The sequence below is a fragment of the Acipenser ruthenus genome, chromosome 6, assembly GCF_902713425.1.
Source record: "Acipenser ruthenus chromosome 6, fAciRut3.2 maternal haplotype, whole genome shotgun sequence".
Lineage (NCBI taxonomy): Eukaryota > Metazoa > Chordata > Actinopteri > Acipenseriformes > Acipenseridae > Acipenser > Acipenser ruthenus.
In genome coordinates this window covers 63,998,074-64,017,087 of record NC_081194.1, presented here as the reverse complement: position 1 = coordinate 64,017,087, position 19,014 = coordinate 63,998,074, and positions in this window count along the sequence as shown.

Below are 19,014 nucleotides of genomic sequence, written 5' to 3'. Positions count from 1 at the left end.
ATTCCCTAATAACACTTGCAATGCATTATGACTTCAAAGGTATGACTTTAAGTCTATGACATTATTATTTATTGATTTTATTTTGTTTTATTTCTTTGATCACCAACTGCCACGACAACACACTCGTTTTTTTTATGCAGTACTCCTGACGAACTTCACCCATTGCCCGCATCGTACTGGCTCTTAAGGTAGCTTGTGTTGGAGCAGCAGGACAAGCTCGCCATCCCGCCCGCTGCTTTCCTGCATTATTGCTCACGAAAACACAACGCACCCAGGGGAGAGATACCATGGTAAATAGGTAACCTATTTACCATGGTATCCCTCCCCTGCGGCGGCTGCTCTTGATCTCCGGCTGCTCATGATCTCCGTGAACGCACCCGCTGTCTCCAAACCTTGCAGAGCAGCACATTGAAGCGCTTGAAAACACAGCACAACATTCCCTAATAACACTTGCAATGCATTATGACTTCAAAGGTATGACTTTAAGTCTATGACATTATTATTTATTGATTTTATTTTGTTTTATTTCTTTGATCACCAACTGCCACGACAACACACTCGTTTTTTTTATGCAGTACTCCTGACGAACTTCACCCATTGCCCGCATCGTACCGGCTCTTAAGGTAGCTTGTGTTGGAGCAGCAGGACAAGCTCGCCATCCCGCCCGCTGCTTTCCTGCATTATTGCTCACGAAAACACAACGCACCCAGGGGAGAGATACCATGGTAAATTATTATAAGGTAACCTATTTACCATGGTATCCCTCCCCTGCGGCGGCTGCTCTTGATCTCCGGCTCCTCATGATCTCCGTGAACGCACCCGCTGTCTCCAAACCTTGCAGAGCAGCACATTGAAGCGCTTGAAAACACAGCACAACATTCCCTAATAACACTTGCAATGCATTATGACTTCAAAGGTATGACTTTAAGTCTATGACATTATTATTTATTGATTTTATTTTGTTTTATTTCTTTGATCACCAACTGCCACGACAACACACTCGTTTTTTTATGCAGTACTCCTGACGAACTTCACCCATTGCCCGCATCGTACCGGCTCTTAAGGTAGCTTGTGTTGGAGCAGCAGGACAAGCTCGCCATCCCGCCCGCTGCTTTCCTGCATTATTGCTCACGAAAACACAACGCACCAAGGGGAGAGATACCATGGTAAATAGGTAACCTATTTACCATGGTATCCCTCCCCTGCGGCGGCTGCTCTTGCTCTTGATCTCCGGCTGCTCATGATCTCCGTGAACGCACCCGCTGTCTCCAAACCTTGCAGAGCAGCACATTGAAGCGCTTGAAAACACAGCACAACATTCCCTAATAACACTTGCAATGCATTATGACTTCAAAGGTATGACTTTAAGTCTATGACATTATTATTTATTGATTTTATTTTGTTTTATTTCTTTGCTCACCAACTGCCACGACAACACACTCGTTTTTTTATGCAGTACTCCTGACGAACTTCACCCATTGCCCGCATCGTACCGGCTCTTAAGGTAGCTTGTGTTGGAGCAGCAGGACAAGCTCGCCATCCCGCCCGCTGCTTTCCTGCATTATTGCTCACGAAAACACAACGCACCAAGGGGAGAGATACCATGCTAAATAGGTAACCTATTTACCATGGTATCCCTCCCCTGCGGCGGCTGCTCCTGCTCTTGATCTCCGGCTGCTCATGATCTCCGTGAACGCACCCGCTGTCTCCAAACCTTGCAGAGCAGCACATTGAAGCGCTTGAAAACACAGCACAACATTCCCTAATAACACTTGCAATGCATTATGACTTCAAAGGTATGACTTTAAGTCTATGACATTATTATTTATTGATTTTATTTTGTTTTATTTCTTTGATCACCAACTGCCACGACAACACACTCGTTTTTTTTATGCAGTACTCCTGACGAACTTCACCCATTGCCCGCATCGTACCGGCTCTTAAGGTAGCTTGTGTTGGAGCAGCAGGACAAGCTCGCCATCCCGCCCGCTGCTTTCCTGCATTATTGCTCACGAAAACACAACGCACCCAGGGGAGAGATACCATGGTAAATTATTATAAGGTAACCTATTTACCATGGTATCCCTCCCCTGCGGCGGCTGCTCTTGATCTCCGGCTGCTCATGATCTCCGTGAACGCACCCGCTGTCTCCAAACCTTGCAGAGCAGCACATTGAAGCGCTTGAAAACACAGCACAACATTCCCTAATAACACTTGCAATGCATTATGACTTCAAAGGTATGACTTTAAGTCTATGACATTATTATTTATTGATTTTATTTTGTTTTATTTCTTTGATCACCAACTGCCACGACAACACACTCGTTTTTTTATGCAGTACTCCTGACGAACTTCACCCATTGCCCGCATCGTACCGGCTCTTAAGGTAGCTTGTGTTGGAGCAGCAGGACAAGCTCGCCATCCCGCCCGCTGCTTTCCTGCATTATTGCTCACGAAAACACAACGCACCAAGGGGAGAGATACCATGGTAAATAGGTAACCTATTTACCATGGTATCCCTCCCCTGCGGCGGCTGCTCTTGCTCTTGATCTCCGGCTGCTCATGATCTCCGTGAACGCACCCGCTGTCTCCAAACCTTGCAGAGCAGCACATTGAAGCGCTTGAAAACACAGCACAACATTCCCTAATAACACTTGCAATGCATTATGACTTCAAAGGTATGACTTTAAGTCTATGACATTATTATTTATTGATTTTATTTTGTTTTATTTCTTTGATCACCAACTGCCACGACAACACACTCGTTTTTTTATGCAGTACTCCTGACGAACTTCACCCATTGCCCGCATCGTACCGGCTCTTAAGGTAGCTTGTGTTGGAGCAGCAGGACAAGCTCGCCATCCCGCCCGCTGCTTTCCTGCATTATTGCTCACCAAAACACAACGCACCAAGGGGAGAGATACCATGGTAAATAGGTAACCTATTTACCATGGTATCCCTCCCCTGCGGCGGCTGCTCCTGCTCTTGATCTCCGGCTGCTCATGATCTCCGTGAACGCACCCGCTGTCTTCAAACCTTGCAGAGCAGCACATTGAAGCGCTTGAAAACACAGCACAACATTCCCTAATAACACTTGCAATGCATTATGACTTCAAAGGTATGACTTTAAGTCTATGACATTATTATTTATTGATTTTATTTTGTTTTATTTCTTTGATCACCAACTGCCACGACAACACACTCGTTTTTTTATGCAGTACTCCTGACGAACTTCACCCATTGCCCGCATCGTACCGGCTCTTAAGGTAGCTTGTGTTGGAGCAGCAGGACAAGCTCGCCATCCCGCCCGCTGCTTTCCTGCATTATTGCTCACGAAAACACAACGCACCCAGGGGAGAGATATCATGGTAAATAGCCCCTGCGGCGGCTGCTCTTGATCTCCGGCTGCTCATGATCTCCGTGAACGCACCCGCTGTCTCCAAACCTTGCAGAGCAGCACATTGAAGCGCTTGAAAACACAGCACAACATTCCCTAATAACACTTGCAATGCATTATGACTTCAAAGGTATGACTTTAAGTCTATGACATTATTATTTATTGATTTTATTTTGTTTTATTTCTTTGATCACCAACTGCCACGACAACACACTCGTTTTTTTATGCAGTACTCCTGACGAACTTCACCCATTGCCCGCATCGTACCGGCTCTTAAGGTAGCTTGTGTTGGAGCAGCAGGACAAGCTCGCCATCCCGCCCGCTGCTTTCCTGCATTATTGCTCACGAAAACACAACGCACCCAGGGGAGAGATACCATGGTAAATAGGTAACCTATTTACCATGGTATCCCTCCCCTGCGGCGGCTGCTCTTGATCTCCGGCTGCTCATGATCTCCGTGAACGCACCCGCTGTCTCCAAACCTTGCAGAGCAGCACATTGAAGCGCTTGAAAACACAGCACAACATTCCCTAATAACACTTGCAATGCATTATGACTTCAAAGGTATGACTTTAAGTCTATGACATTATTATTTATTGATTTTATTTTGTTTTATTTCTTTGATCACCAACTGCCACGACAACACACTCGTTTTTTTTATGCAGTACTCCTGACGAACTTCACCCATTGCCCGCATCGTACCGGCTCTTAAGGTAGCTTGTGTTGGAGCAGCAGGACAAGCTCGCCATCCCGCCCGCTGCTTTCCTGCATTATTGCTCACGAAAACACAACGCACCCAGGGGAGAGATACCATGGTAAATAGGTAACCTATTTACCATGGTATCCCTCCCCTGCGGCGGCTGCTCTTGCTCTTGATCTCCGGCTGCTCATGATCTCCGTGAACGCACCCGCTGTCTCCAAACCTTGCAGAGCAGCACATTGAAGCGCTTGAAAACACAGCACAACATTCCCTAATAACACTTGCAATGCATTATGACTTCAAAGGTATGACTTTAAGTCTATGACATTATTATTTATTGATTTTATTTTGTTTTATTTCTTTGATCACCAACTGCCACGACAACACACTCGTTTTTTTATGCAGTACTCCTGACGAACTTCACCCATTGCCCGCATCGTACCGGTTCTTAAGGTAGCTTGTGTTGGAGCAGCAGGACAAGCTCGCCATCCCGCCCGCTGCTATCCTGCATTATTGCTCACCAAAACACAACGCACCCAGGGGAGAGATACCATGGTAAATAGGTAACCTATTTACCATGGTATCCCTCCCCTGCGGCGGCTGCTCTTGATCTCCGGCTGCTCATGATCTCCGTGAACGCACCCGCTGTCTCCAAACCTTGCAGAGCAGCACATTGAAGCGCTTGAAAACACAGCACAACATTCCCTAATAACACTTGCAATGCATTATGACTTCAAAGGTATGACTTTAAATCTATGACATTATTATTTATTGATTTTATTTTGTTTTATTTCTTTGATCACCAACTGCCACGACAACACACTCGTTTTTTTATGCAGTACTCCTGACGAACTTCACCCATTGCCCGCATCGTACCGGCTCTTAAGGTAGCTTGTGTTGGAGCAGCAGGACAAGCTCGCCATCCCGCCCGCTGCTTTCCTGCATTATTGCTCACGAAAACACAACGCACCCAGGGGAGAGATACCATGGTAAATAGGTAACCTATTTACCAAGCTCGCCATCCCGCCCGCTGCTATCCTGCATTATTGCTCACCAAAACACAACGCAGTACTCCTGACGAACTTCACCCATTGCCCGCATCGTACCGGCTCTTAAGGTAGCTTGTGTTGGAGCAGCAGGACAAGCTCGCCATCCCGCCCGCTGCTTTCCTGCATTATTGCTCACGAAAACACAACGCACCCAGGGGAGAGATACCATGGTAAATAGGTAACCTATTTACCATGGTATCCCTCCCCTGCGGCGGCTGCTCTTGATCTCCGGCTGCTCTTGATCTCCGTGAACGCACCCGCTGTCTCCAAACCTTGCAGAGCAGCACATTGAATCGCTTGAAAACACAGCACAACATTCCCTAATAACACTTGCAATGCATTATGACTTCAAAGGTATGACTTTAAGTCTATGACATTATTATTTATTGATTTTATTTTGTTTTATTTCTTTGATCACCAACTGCCACGACAACACACTCGTTTTTTCATGCAGTACTCCTGACGAACTTCACCCATTGCCCGCATTGTACCGGCTCTTAAGGTAGCTTGTGTTGGAGCAGCAGGACAAGCTCGCCATCCCGCCCGCTGCTTTCCTGCATTATTGCTCACGAAAACACAACGCACCCAGGGGAGAGATACCATGGTAAATAGGTAACCTATTTACCATGGTATCCCTCCCCTGCGGCGGCTGCTCTTGCTCTTGATCTCCGGCTGCTCATGATCTCCGTGAACGCACCCGCTGTCTCCAAACCTTGCAGAGCAGCACATTGAAGCGCTTGAAAACACAGCACAACATTCCCTAATAACACTTGCAATGCATTATGACTTCAAAGGTATGACTTTAAATCTATGACATTATTATTTATTGATTTTATTTTGTTTTATTTCTTTGATCACCAACTGCCACGACAACACACTCGTTTTTTTATGCAGTACTCCTGACGAACTTCACCCATTGCCCGCATCGTACCGGCTCTTAAGGTAGCTTGTGTTGGAGCAGCAGGACAAGCTCGCCATCCCGCCCGCTGCTATCCTGCATTATTGCTCACGAAAACACAACGCACCCAGGGGAGAGATACCATGGTAAATAGGTAACCTATTTACCATGGTATCCCTCCCCTGCGGCGGCTGCTCTTGATCTCCGGCTGCTCATGATCTCCGTGAACGCACCCGCTGTCTCCAAACCTTGCAGAGCAGCACATTGAAGCGCTTGAAAACACAGCACAACATTCCCTAATAACACTTGCAATGCATTATGACTTCAAAGGTATGACTTTAAGTCTATGACATTATTATTTATTGATTTTATTTTGTTTTATTTCTTTGATCACCAACTGCCACGACAACACACTCGTTTTTTTATGCAGTACTCCTGACGAACTTCACCCATTGCCCGCATCGTACCGGCTCTTAAGGTAGCTTGTGTTGGAGCAGCAGGACAAGCTCGCCATCCCGAACGCTGCTTTCCTGCATTATTGCTCACGAAAACACAACGCACCCAGGGGAGAGATACCATGGTAAATAGGTAACCTATTTACCAAGCTCGCCATCCCGCCTGCTGCTATCCTGCATTATTGCTCACCAAAACACAACGCACCCAGGGGAGAGATACCATGGTAAATAGGTAACCTATTTACCATGGTATCCCTCCCCTGCGGCGGCTGCTCTTGATCTCCGGCTGCTCATGATCTCCGTGAACGCACCCGCTGTCTCCAAACCTTGCAGAGCAGCACATTGAAGCGCTTGAAAACACAGCACAACATTCCCTAATAACACTTGCAATGCATTATGACTTCAAAGGTATGACTTTAAGTCTATGACATTATTATTTATTGATTTTATTTTGTTTTATTTCTTTGATCACCAACTGCCACGACAACACACTCGTTTTTTTATGCAGTACTCCTGACGAACTTCACCCATTGCCCGCATCGTACCGGCTCTTAAGGTAGCTTGTGTTGGAGCAGCAGGACAAGCTCGCCATCCCGCCCGCTGCTTTCCTGCATTATTGCTCACGAAAACACAACGCACCCAGGGGAGAGATACCATGGTAAATAGGTAACCTATTTACCATGGTATCCCTCCCCTGCGGCGGCTGCTTTTGATCTCCGGCTGCTCTTGATCTCCGTGAACGCACCCGCTGTCTCCAAACCTTGCAGAGCAGCACATTGAAGCGCTTGAAAACACAGCACAACATTCCCTAATAACACTTGCAATGCATTATGACTTCAAAGGTATGACTTTAAGTCTATGACATTATTATTTATTGATTTTATTTTGTTTTATTTCTTTGATCACCAACTGCCACGACAACACACTCGTTTTTTTATGCAGTACTCCTGACGAACTTCACCCATTGCCCGCATCGTACCGGCTCTTAAGGTAGCTTGTGTTGGAGCAGCAGGACAAGCTCGCCATCCCGCCCGCTGCTTTCCTGCATTATTGCTCACGAAAACACAACGCACCCAGGGGAGAGATACCATGGTAAATAGGTAACCTATTTACCATGGTATCCCTCCCCTGCGGCGGCTGCTCTTGATCTTATTTTGTTTTATTTCTTTGATCACCAACTGCCACGACAACACACTCGTTTTTTTATGCAGTACTCCTGACGAACTTCACCCATTGCCCGCATCGTACCGGCTCTTAAGGTAGCTTGTGTTGGAGCAGCAGGACAAGCTCGCCATCCCGCCCGCTGCTTTCCTGCATTATTGCTCACGAAAACACAACGCACCCAGGGGAGAGATACCATGGTAAATAGGTAACCTATTTACCATGGTATCCCTCCCCTGCGGCGGCTGCTCTTGATCTCCGGCTGCTCATGATCTCCGTGAACGCACCCGCTGTCTCCAAACCTTGCAGAGCAGCACATTGAAGCGCTTGAAAACACAGCACAACATTCCCTAATAACACTTGCAATGCATTATGACTTCAAAGGTATGACTTTAAGTCTCTGACATTACTATTTATTGATTTTATTTTGTTTTATTTCTTTGATCACCAACTGCCACGACAACACACCCGTTTTTTTATGCAGTACTCCTGACGAACTTCACCCATTGCCCGCATCGTACCGGCTCTTAAGGTAGCTTGTGTTGGAGCAGCAGGACAAGCTCGCCATCCCGCCCGCTGCTTTCCTGCATTATTGCTCACCAAAACACAACGCACCCAGGGGAGAGATACCATGGTAAATAGGTAACCTATTTACCATGGTATCCCTCCCCTGCGGCGGCTGCTCTTGATCTCCGGCTGCTCATGATCTCCGTGAACGCACCCGCTGTCTCCAAACCTTGCAGAGCAGCACATTGAAGCGCTTGAAAACACAGCACAACATTCCCTAATAACACTTGCAATGCATTATGACTTCAAAGGTATGACTTTAAGTCTATGACATTATTATTTATTGATTTTATTTTGTTTTATTTCTTTCATCACCAACTGCCACGACAACACACTCGTTTTTTTTTATGCAGTACTCCTGACGAACTTCACCCATTGCCCGCATCGTACCGGCTCTTAAGGTAGCTTGTGTTGGAGCAGCAGGACAAGCTCGCCATCCCGCCCGCTGCTTTCCTGCATTATTGCTCACGAAAACACAACGCACCCAGGGGAGAGATACCATGGTAAATAGGTAACCTATTTACCATGGTATCCCTCCCCTGCGGCGGCTGCTCTTGATCTCCGGCTGCTCATGATCTCCGTGAACGCACCCGCTGTCTCCAAACCTTGCAGAGCAGCACATTGAAGCGGTTGAAAACACAGCACAACATTCCCTAATAACACTTGCAATGCATTATGACTTCAAAGGTATGACTTTAAGTCTATGACATTATTATTTATTGATTTTATTTTGTTTTATTTCTTTGATCACCAACTGCCACGACAACACACTCGTTTTTTTATGCAGTACTCCTGACGAACTTCACCCATTGCCCGCATCGTACCGGCTCTTAAGGTAGCTTGTGTTGGAGCAGCAGGACAAGCTCGCCATCCCGCCCGTTGCTTTCCTGCATTATTGCTCACGAAAACACAACGCACCCAGGGGAGAGATACCATGGTAAATAGGTAACCTATTTACCATGGTATCCCTCCCCTGCGGCGGCTGCTTTTGATCTCCGGCTGCTCTTGATCTCCGTGAACGCACCCGCTGTCTCCAAACCTTGCAGAGCAGCACATTGAAGCGCTTGAAAACACAGCACAACATTCCCTAATAACACTTGCAATGCATTATGACTTCAAAGGTATGACTTTAAGTCTATGACATTATTATTTATTGATTTTATTTTGTTTTATTTCTTTGATCACCAACTGCCACGACAACACACTCGTTTTTTTATGCAGTACTCCTGACGAACTTCACCCATTGCCCGCATCGTACCGGCTCTTAAGGTAGCTTGTGTTGGAGCAGCAGGACAAGCTCGCCATCCCGCCCGCTGCTTTCCTGCATTATTGCTCACGAAAACACAACGCACCCAGGGGAGAGATACCATGGTAAATAGGTAACCTATTTACCATGGTATCCCTCCCCTGCGGCGGCTGCTCTTGCTCTTGATCTCCGGCTGCTCATGATCTCCGTGAACGCACCCGCTGTCTCCAAACCTTGCAGAGCAGCACATTGAAGCGCTTGAAAACACAGCACAACATTCCCTAATAACACTTGCAATGCATTATGACTTCAAAGGTATGACTTTAAGTCTATGACATTATTATTTATTGATTTTATTTTGTTTTATTTCTTTGATCACCAACTGCCACGACAACACACTCGTTTTTTTATGCAGTACTCCTGACGAACTTCACCCATTGCCCGCATCGTACCGGCTCTTAAGGTAGCTTGTGTTGGAGCAGCAGGACAAGCTCGCCATCCCGCCCGCTGCTTTCCTGCATTATTGCTCACCAAAACACAACGCACCCAGGGGAGAGATACCATGGTAAATAGGTAACCTATTTACCATGGTATCCCTCCCCTGCGGCGGCTGCTCTTGATCTCCGGCTGCTCATGATCTCCGTGAACGCACCCGCTGTCTCCAAACCTTGCAGAGCAGCACATTGAAGCGCTTGAAAACACAGCACAACATTCCCTAATAACACTTGCAATGCATTATGACTTCAAAGGTATGACTTTAAATCTATGACATTATTATTTATTGATTTTATTTTGTTTTATTTCTTTGATCACCAACTGCCACGACAACACACTCGTTTTTTTATGCAGTACTCCTGACGAACTTCACCCATTGCCCGCATCGTACCGGCTCTTAAGGTAGCTTGTGTTGGAGCAGCAGGACAAGCGCCCCATCCCGCCCGCTGCTTTCCTGCATTATTGCTCACCAAAACACAACGCACCCAGGGGAGAGATACCATGGTAAATAGGTAACCTATTTACCATGGTATCCCTCCCCTGCGGCGGCTGCTCTTGATCTCCGGCTGCTCATGATCTCCGTGAACGCACCCGCTGTCTCCAAACCTTGCAGAGCAGCACATTGAAGCGCTTGAAAACACAGCACAACATTCCCTAATAACACTTGCAATGCATTATGACTTCAAAGGTATGACTTTAAGTCTATGACATTATTATTTATTGATTTTATTTTGTTTTATTTCTTTGATCACCAACTGCCACGACAACACATTCGTTTTTTTATGCAGTACTCCTGACGAACTTCACCCATTGCCCGCATCGTACCGGCTCTTAAGGTAGCTTGTGTTGGAGCAGCAGGACAAGCTCGCCATCCCGCCCGCTGCTTTCCTGCATTATTGCTCACCAAAACACAACGCACCCAGGGGAGAGATACCATGGTAAATAGGTAACCTATTTACCATGGTATCCCTCCCCTGCGGCGGCTGCTCTTGATCTCCGGCTGCTCATGATCTCCGTGAACGCACCCGCTGTCTCCAAACCTTGCAGAGCAGCACTTTGAAGCGCTTGAAAACACAGCACAACATTCCCTAATAACACTTGCAATGCATTATGACTTCAAAGGTATGACTTTAAGTCTATGACATTATTATTTATTGATTTTATTTTGTTTTATTTCTTTGATCACCAACTGCCACGACAACACACTCGTTTTTTTATGCAGTACTCCTGACGAACTTCACCCATTGCCCGCATCGTACCGGCTCTTAAGGTAGCTTGTGTTGGAGCAGCAGGACAAGCTATCCATCCCGCCCGCTGCTTTCCTGCATTATTGCTCACCAAAACACAACGCACCCAGGGGAGAGATACCATGGTAAATAGGTAACCTATTTACCATGGTATCCCTCCCCTGCGGCGGCTGCTCTTGATCTCCGGCTGCTCATGATCTCCGTGAACGCACCCGCTGTCTCCAAACCTTGCAGAGCAGCACATTGAAGCGCTTGAAAACACAGCACAACATTCCCTAATAACACTTGCAATGCATTATGACTTCAAAGGTATGACTTTAAATCTATGACATTATTATTTATTGATTTTATTTTGTTTTATTTCTTTGATCACCAACTGCCACGACAACACACTCGTTTTTTTATGCAGTACTCCTGACGAACTTCACCCATTGCCCGCATCGTACCGGCTCTTAAGGTAGCTTGTGTTGGAGCAGCAGGACAAGCTCGCCATCCCGCCCGCTGCTTTCCTGCATTATTGCTCACCAAAACACAACGCACCCAGGGGAGAGATACCATGGTAAATAGGTAACCTATTTACCATGGTATCCCTCCCCTGCGGCGGCTGCTCTTGATCTCCGGCTGCTCATGATCTCCGTGAACGCACCCGCTGTCTCCAAACCTTGCAGAGCAGCACATTGAAGCGCTTGAAAACACAGCACAACATTCCCTAATAACACTTGCAATGCATTATGACTTCAAAGGTATGACTTTAAGTCTATGACATTATTATTTATTGATTTTATTTTGTTTTATTTCTTTGATCACCAACTGCCACGACAACACACTCGTTTTTTTTTTTATGCAGTACTCCTGACGAACTTCACCCATTGCCCGCATCGTACCGGCTCTTAAGGTAGCTTGTGTTGGAGCAGCAGGACAAGCTCGCCATCCCGCCCGCTGCTTTCCTGCATTATTGCTCACGAAAACACAACGCACCCAGGGGAGAGATACCATGGTAAATAGGTAACCTATTTACCATGGTATCCCTCCCCTGCGGCGGCTGCTCTTGATCTCCGGCTGCTCATGATCTCCGTGAACGCACCCGCTGTCTCCAAACCTTGCAGAGCAGCACATTGAAGCGCTTGAAAACACAGCACAACATTCCCTAATAACACTTGCAATGCATTATGACTTCAAAGGTATGACTTTAAGTCTATGACATTATTATTTATTGATTTTATTTTGTTTTATTTCTTTGATCACCAACTGCCACGACAACACACTCGTTTTTTTATGCAGTACTCCTGACGAACTTCACCCATTGCCCGCATCGTACCGGCTCTTAAGGTAGCTTGTGTTGGAGCAGCAGGACAAGCTCGCCATCCCGCCCGCTGCTTTCCTGCATTATTGCTCACGAAAACACAACGCACCCAGGGGAGAGATACCATGGTAAATAGGTAACCTATTTACCATGGTATCCCTCCCCTGCGGCGGCTGCTCTTGATCTCCGGCTGCTCATGATCTCCGTGAACGCACCCGCTGTCTCCAAACCTTGCAGAGCAGCACATTGAAGCGCTTGAAAACACAGCACAACATTCCCTAATAACACTTGCAATGCATTATGACTTCAAAGGTATGACTTTAAGTCTATGACATTATTATTTATTGATATTATTTTGTTTTATTTCTTTGATCACCAACTGCCACGACAACACACTCGTTTTTTTATGCAGTACTCCTGACGAACTTCACCCATTGCCCGCATCGTACCGGCTCTTAAGGTAGCTTGAGTTGGAGCAGCAGGACAAGCTCGCCATCCCGCCCGCTGCTTTCCTGCATTATTGCTCACGAAAACACAACGCACCCAGGGGAGAGATACCATGGTAAATAGGTAACCTATTAGGTAATCTGAGTTCACGGAGATAGGTAACCTATTTACCATGGTATCCCTCCCCTGCGGCGGCTGCTCTTGATCTCCGGCTGCTCATGATCTCCGTGAACGCACCCGCTGTCTCCAAACCTTGCAGAGCAGCACATTGAAGCGCTTGAAAACACAGCACAACATTCCCTAATAACACTTGCAATGCATTATGACTTCAAAGGTATGACTTTTAGTCTATGACATTATTATTTATTGATTTTATTTTGTTTTATTTCTTTGATCACCAACTGCCACGACAACACACTCGTTTTTTTATGCAGTACTCCTGACGAACTTCACCCATTGCCCGCATCGTACCAGCTCTTAAGGTAGCTTGTGTTGGAGCAGCAGGACAAGCTCGCCATCCCGCCCGCTGCTTTCCTGCATTATTGCTCACGAAAACACAACGCACCCAGGGGAGAGATACCATGGTAAATAGGTAACCTATTTACCATGGTATCCCTCCCCTGCGGCGGCTGCTCTTGATCTCCGGCTGCTCATGATCTCCGTGAACGCACCCGTTGTCTCCAAACCTTGCAGAGCAGCACATTGAAGCGCTTGAAAACACAGCACAACATTCCCTAATAACACTTGCAATGCATTATGACTTCAAAGGTATGACTTTAAGTCTATGACATTATTATTTATTGATTTTATTTTGTTTTATTTCTTTGATCACCAACTGCCACGACAACACACTCGTTTTTTTTTATGCAGTACTCCTGACGAACTTCACCCATTGCCCGCATCGTACCGGCTCTTAAGGTAGCTTGTGTTGGAGCAGCAGGACAAGCTCGCCATCCCGCCTGCTGCTTTCCTGCATTATTGCTCACGAAAACACAACGCACCCAGGGGAGAGATACCATGGTAAATAGGTAACCTATTTACCATGGTATCCCTCCCCTGCGGCGGCTGCTCTTGATCTCCGGCTGCTCATGATCTCTGTGAACGCACCCGCTGTCTCCAAACCTTGCAGAGCAGCACATTGAAGCGCTTGAAAACACAGCACAACATTCCCTAATAACACTTGCAATGCATTATGACTTCAAAGGTATGACTTTAAGTCTATGACATTATTATTTATTGATTTTATTTTGTTTTATTTCTTTGATCACCAACTGCCACGACAACACACTCGTTTTTTTTATGCAGTACTCCTGACGAACTTCACCCATTGCCCGCATCGTACCGGCTCTTAAGGTAGCTTGTGTTGGAGCAGCAGGACAAGCTCGCCATCCCGCCCGCTGCTTTCCTGCATTATTGCTCACGAAAACACAACGCACCCAGGGGAGAGATACCATGGTAAATAGGTAACCTAACCTATTTACCATGGTATCCCTCCCCTGCGGCGGCTGCTCTTGATCGCAGGCTGCTCATGATCTCCGTGAACGCACCCGCTGTCTCCAAACCTTGCAGAGCAGCACATTGAAGCGCTTGAAAACACAGCACAACATTCCCTAATAACACTTGCAATGCATTATGACTTCAAAGGTATGACTTTAAGTCTATGACATTATTATTTATTGATTTTATTTTGTTTTATTTCTTTGATCACCAACTGCCACGACAACACACACTTTTTTTTATGCAGTACTCCTGACGAACTTCACCCATTGCCCGCATCGTACCGGCTCTTAAGGTAGCTTGTGTTGGAGCAGCAGGACAAGCTCGCCATCCCGCCCGCTGCTTTCCTGCATTATTGCTCACGAAAACACAACGCACCCAGGGGAGAGATACCATGGTAAATAGGTAACCTATTTACCATGGTATCCCTCCCCTGCGGCGGCTGCTCTTGATCTCCGGCTGCTCATGATCTCCGTGAACGCACCCGCTGTCTCCAAACCTTGCAGAGCAGCACATTGAAGCGCTTGAAAACACAGCACAACATTCCCTAATAACACTTGCAATGCATTATGACTTCAAAGGTATGACTTTAAGTCTATGACATTATTATTTATTGATATTATTTTGTTTTATTTCTTTGATCACCAACTGCCACGACAACACACTCGTTTTTTTATGCAGTACTCCTGACGAACTTCACCCATTGCCCGCATCGTACCGGCTCTTAAGGTAGCTTGTGTTGGAGCAGCAGGACAAGCTCGCCATCCCGCCCGCTGCTTTCCTGCATTATTGCTCACGAAAACACAACGCACCCAGGGGAGAGATACCATGGTAAATAGGTAACCTATTAGGTAATCTGCGTTCACGGAGATAGGTAACCTATTTACCATGGTATCCCTCCCCTGCGGCGGCTGCTCTTGATCTCCGGCTGCTCATGATCTCCGTGAACGCACCCGCTGTCTCCAAACCTTGCAGAGCAGCACATTGAAGCGCTTGAAAACACAGCACAACATTCCCTAATAACACTTGCAATGCATTATGACTTCAAAGGTATGACTTTAAGTCTATGACATTATTATTTATTGATTTTATTTTGTTTTATTTCTTTGATCACCAACTGCCACGACAACACACTCGTTTTTTTTATGCAGTACTCCTGACGAACTTCACCCATTGCCCGCATCGTACCGGCTCTTAATGTAGTTTGTGTTGGAGCAGCAGGACAAGCTCGCCATCCCGCCCGCTGCTTTCCTGCATTATTGCTCACGAAAACACAACGCACCCAGGGGAGAGATACCATGGTAAATAGGTAACCTATTTACCATGGTATCCCTCCCCTGCGGCGGCTGCTCTTGATCTCCGGCTGCTCATGATCTCCGTGAACGCACCCGCTGTCTCCAAACCTTGCAGAGCAGCACATTGAAGCGCTTGAAAACACAGCACAACATTCCCTAATAACACTTGCAATGCATTATGACTTCAAAGGTATGACTTTAAGTCTATGACATTATTATTTATTGATTTTATTTTGTTTTATTTCTTTGATCACCAACTGCCACGACAACACATTCGTTTTTTTATGCAGTACTCCTGACGAACTTCACCCATTGCCCGCATCGTACCGGCTCTTAAGGTAGCTTGTGTTGGAGCAGCAGGACAAGCTCGCCATCCCGCCCGCTGCTTTCCTGCATTATTGCTCACCAAAACACAACGCACCCAGGGGAGAGATACCATGGTAAATAGGTAACCTATTTACCATGGTATCCCTCCCCTGCGGCGGCTGCTCTTGATCTCCGGCTGCTCATGATCTCCGTGAACGCACCCGCTGTCTCCAAACCTTGCAGAGCAGCACTTTGAAGCGCTTGAAAACACAGCACAACATTCCCTAATAACACTTGCAATGCATTATGACTTCAAAGGTATGACTTTAAGTCTATGACATTATTATTTATTGATTTTATTTTGTTTTATTTCTTTGATCACCAACTGCCACGACAACACACTCGTTTTTTTATGCAGTACTCCTGACGAACTTCACCCATTGCCCGCATCGTACCGGCTCTTAAGGTAGCTTGTGTTGGAGCAGCAGGACAAGCTATCCATCCCGCCCGCTGCTTTCCTGCATTATTGCTCACCAAAACACAACGCACCCAGGGGAGAGATACCATGGTAAATAGGTAACCTATTTACCATGGTATCCCTCCCCTGCGGCGGCTGCTCTTGATCTCCGGCTGCTCATGATCTCCGTGAACGCACCCGCTGTCTCCAAACCTTGCAGAGCAGCACATTGAAGCGCTTGAAAACACAGCACAACATTCCCTAATAACACTTGCAATGCATTATGACTTCAAAGGTATGACTTTAAATCTATGACATTATTATTTATTGATTTTATTTTGTTTTATTTCTTTGATCACCAACTGCCACGACAACACACTCGTTTTTTTATGCAGTACTCCTGACGAACTTCACCCATTGCCCGCATCGTACCGGCTCTTAAGGTAGCTTGTGTTGGAGCAGCAGGACAAGCTCGCCATCCCGCCCGCTGCTTTCCTGCATTATTGCTCACCAAAACACAACGCACCCAGGGGAGAGATACCATGGTAAATAGGTAACCTATTTACCATGGTATCCCTCCCCTGCGGCGGCTGCTCTTGATCTCCGGCTGCTCATGATCTCCGTGAACGCACCCGCTGTCTCCAAACCTTGCAGAGCAGCACATTGAAGCGCTTGAAAACACAGCACAACATTCCCTAATAACACTTGCAATGCATTATGACTTCAAAGGTATGACTTTAAGTCTATGACATTATTATTTATTGATTTTATTTTGTTTTATTTCTTTGATCACCAACTGCCACGACAACACACTCGTTTTTTTTTTTATGCAGTACTCCTGACGAACTTCACCCATTGCCCGCATCGTACCGGCTCTTAAGGTAGCTTGTGTTGGAGCAGCAGGACAAGCTCGCCATCCCGCCCGCTGCTTTCCTGCATTATTGCTCACGAAAACACAACGCACCCAGGGGAGAGATACCATGGTAAATAGGTAACCTATTTACCATGGTATCCCTCCCCTGCGGCGGCTGCTCTTGATCTCCGGCTGCTCATGATCTCCGTGAACGCACCCGCTGTCTCCAAACCTTGCAGAGCAGCACATTGAAGCGCTTGAAAACACAGCACAACATTCCCTAATAACACTTGCAATGCATTATGACTTCAAAGGTATGACTTTAAGTCTATGACATTATTATTTATTGATTTTATTTTGTTTTATTTCTTTGATCACCAACTGCCACGACAACACACTCGTTTTTTTATGCAGTACTCCTGACGAACTTCACCCATTGCCCGCATCGTACCGGCTCTTAAGGTAGCTTGTGTTGGAGCAGCAGGACAAGCTCGCCATCCCGCCCGCTGCTTTCCTGCATTATTGCTCACGAAAACACAACGCACCCAGGGGAGAGATACCATGGTAAATAGGTAACCTATTTACCATGGTATCCCTCCCCTGCGGCGGCTGCTCTTGATCTCCGGCTGCTCATGATCTCCGTGAACGCACCCGCTGTCTCCAAACCTTGCAGAGCAGCACATTGAAGCGCTTGAAAACACAGCACAACATTCCCTAATAACACTTGCAATGCATTATGACTTCAAAGGTATGACTTTAAGTCTATGACATTATTATTTATTGATATTATTTTGTTTTATTTCTTTGATCACCAACTGCCACGACAACACACTCGTTTTTTTATGCAGTACTCCTGACGAACTTCACCCATTGCCCGCATCGTACCGGCTCTTAAGGTAGCTTGAGTTGGAGCAGCAGGACAAGCTCGCCATCCCGCCCGCTGCTTTCCTGCATTATTGCTCACGAAAACACAACGCACCCAGGGGAGAGATACCATGGTAAATAGGTAACCTATTAGGTAATCTGAGTTCACGGAGATAGGTAACCTATTTACCATGGTATCCCTCCCCTGCGGCGGCTGCTCTTGATCTCCGGCTGCTCATGATCTCCGTGAACGCACCCGCTGTCTCCAAACCTTGCAGAGCAGCACATTGAAGCGCTTGAAAACACAGCACAACATTCCCTAATAACACTTGCAATGCATTATGACTTCAAAGGTATGACTTTTAGTCTATGACATTATTATTTATTGATTTTATTTTGTTTTATTTCTTTGATCACCAACTGCCACGACAACACACTCGTTTTTTTATGCAGTACTCCTGACGAACTTCACCCATTGCCCGCATCGTACCAGCTCTTAAGGTAGCTTGTGTTGGAGCAGCAGGACAAGCTCGCCATCCCGCCCGCTGCTTTCCTGCATTATTGCTCACGAAAACACAACGCACCCAGGGGAGAGATACCATGGTAAATAGGTAACCTATTTACCATGGTATCCCTCCCCTGCGGCGGCTGCTCTTGATCTCCGGCTGCTCATGATCTCCGTGAACGCACCCGTTGTCTCCAAACCTTGCAGAGCAGCACATTGAAGCGCTTGAAAACACAGCACAACATTCCCTAATAACACTTGCAATGCATTAT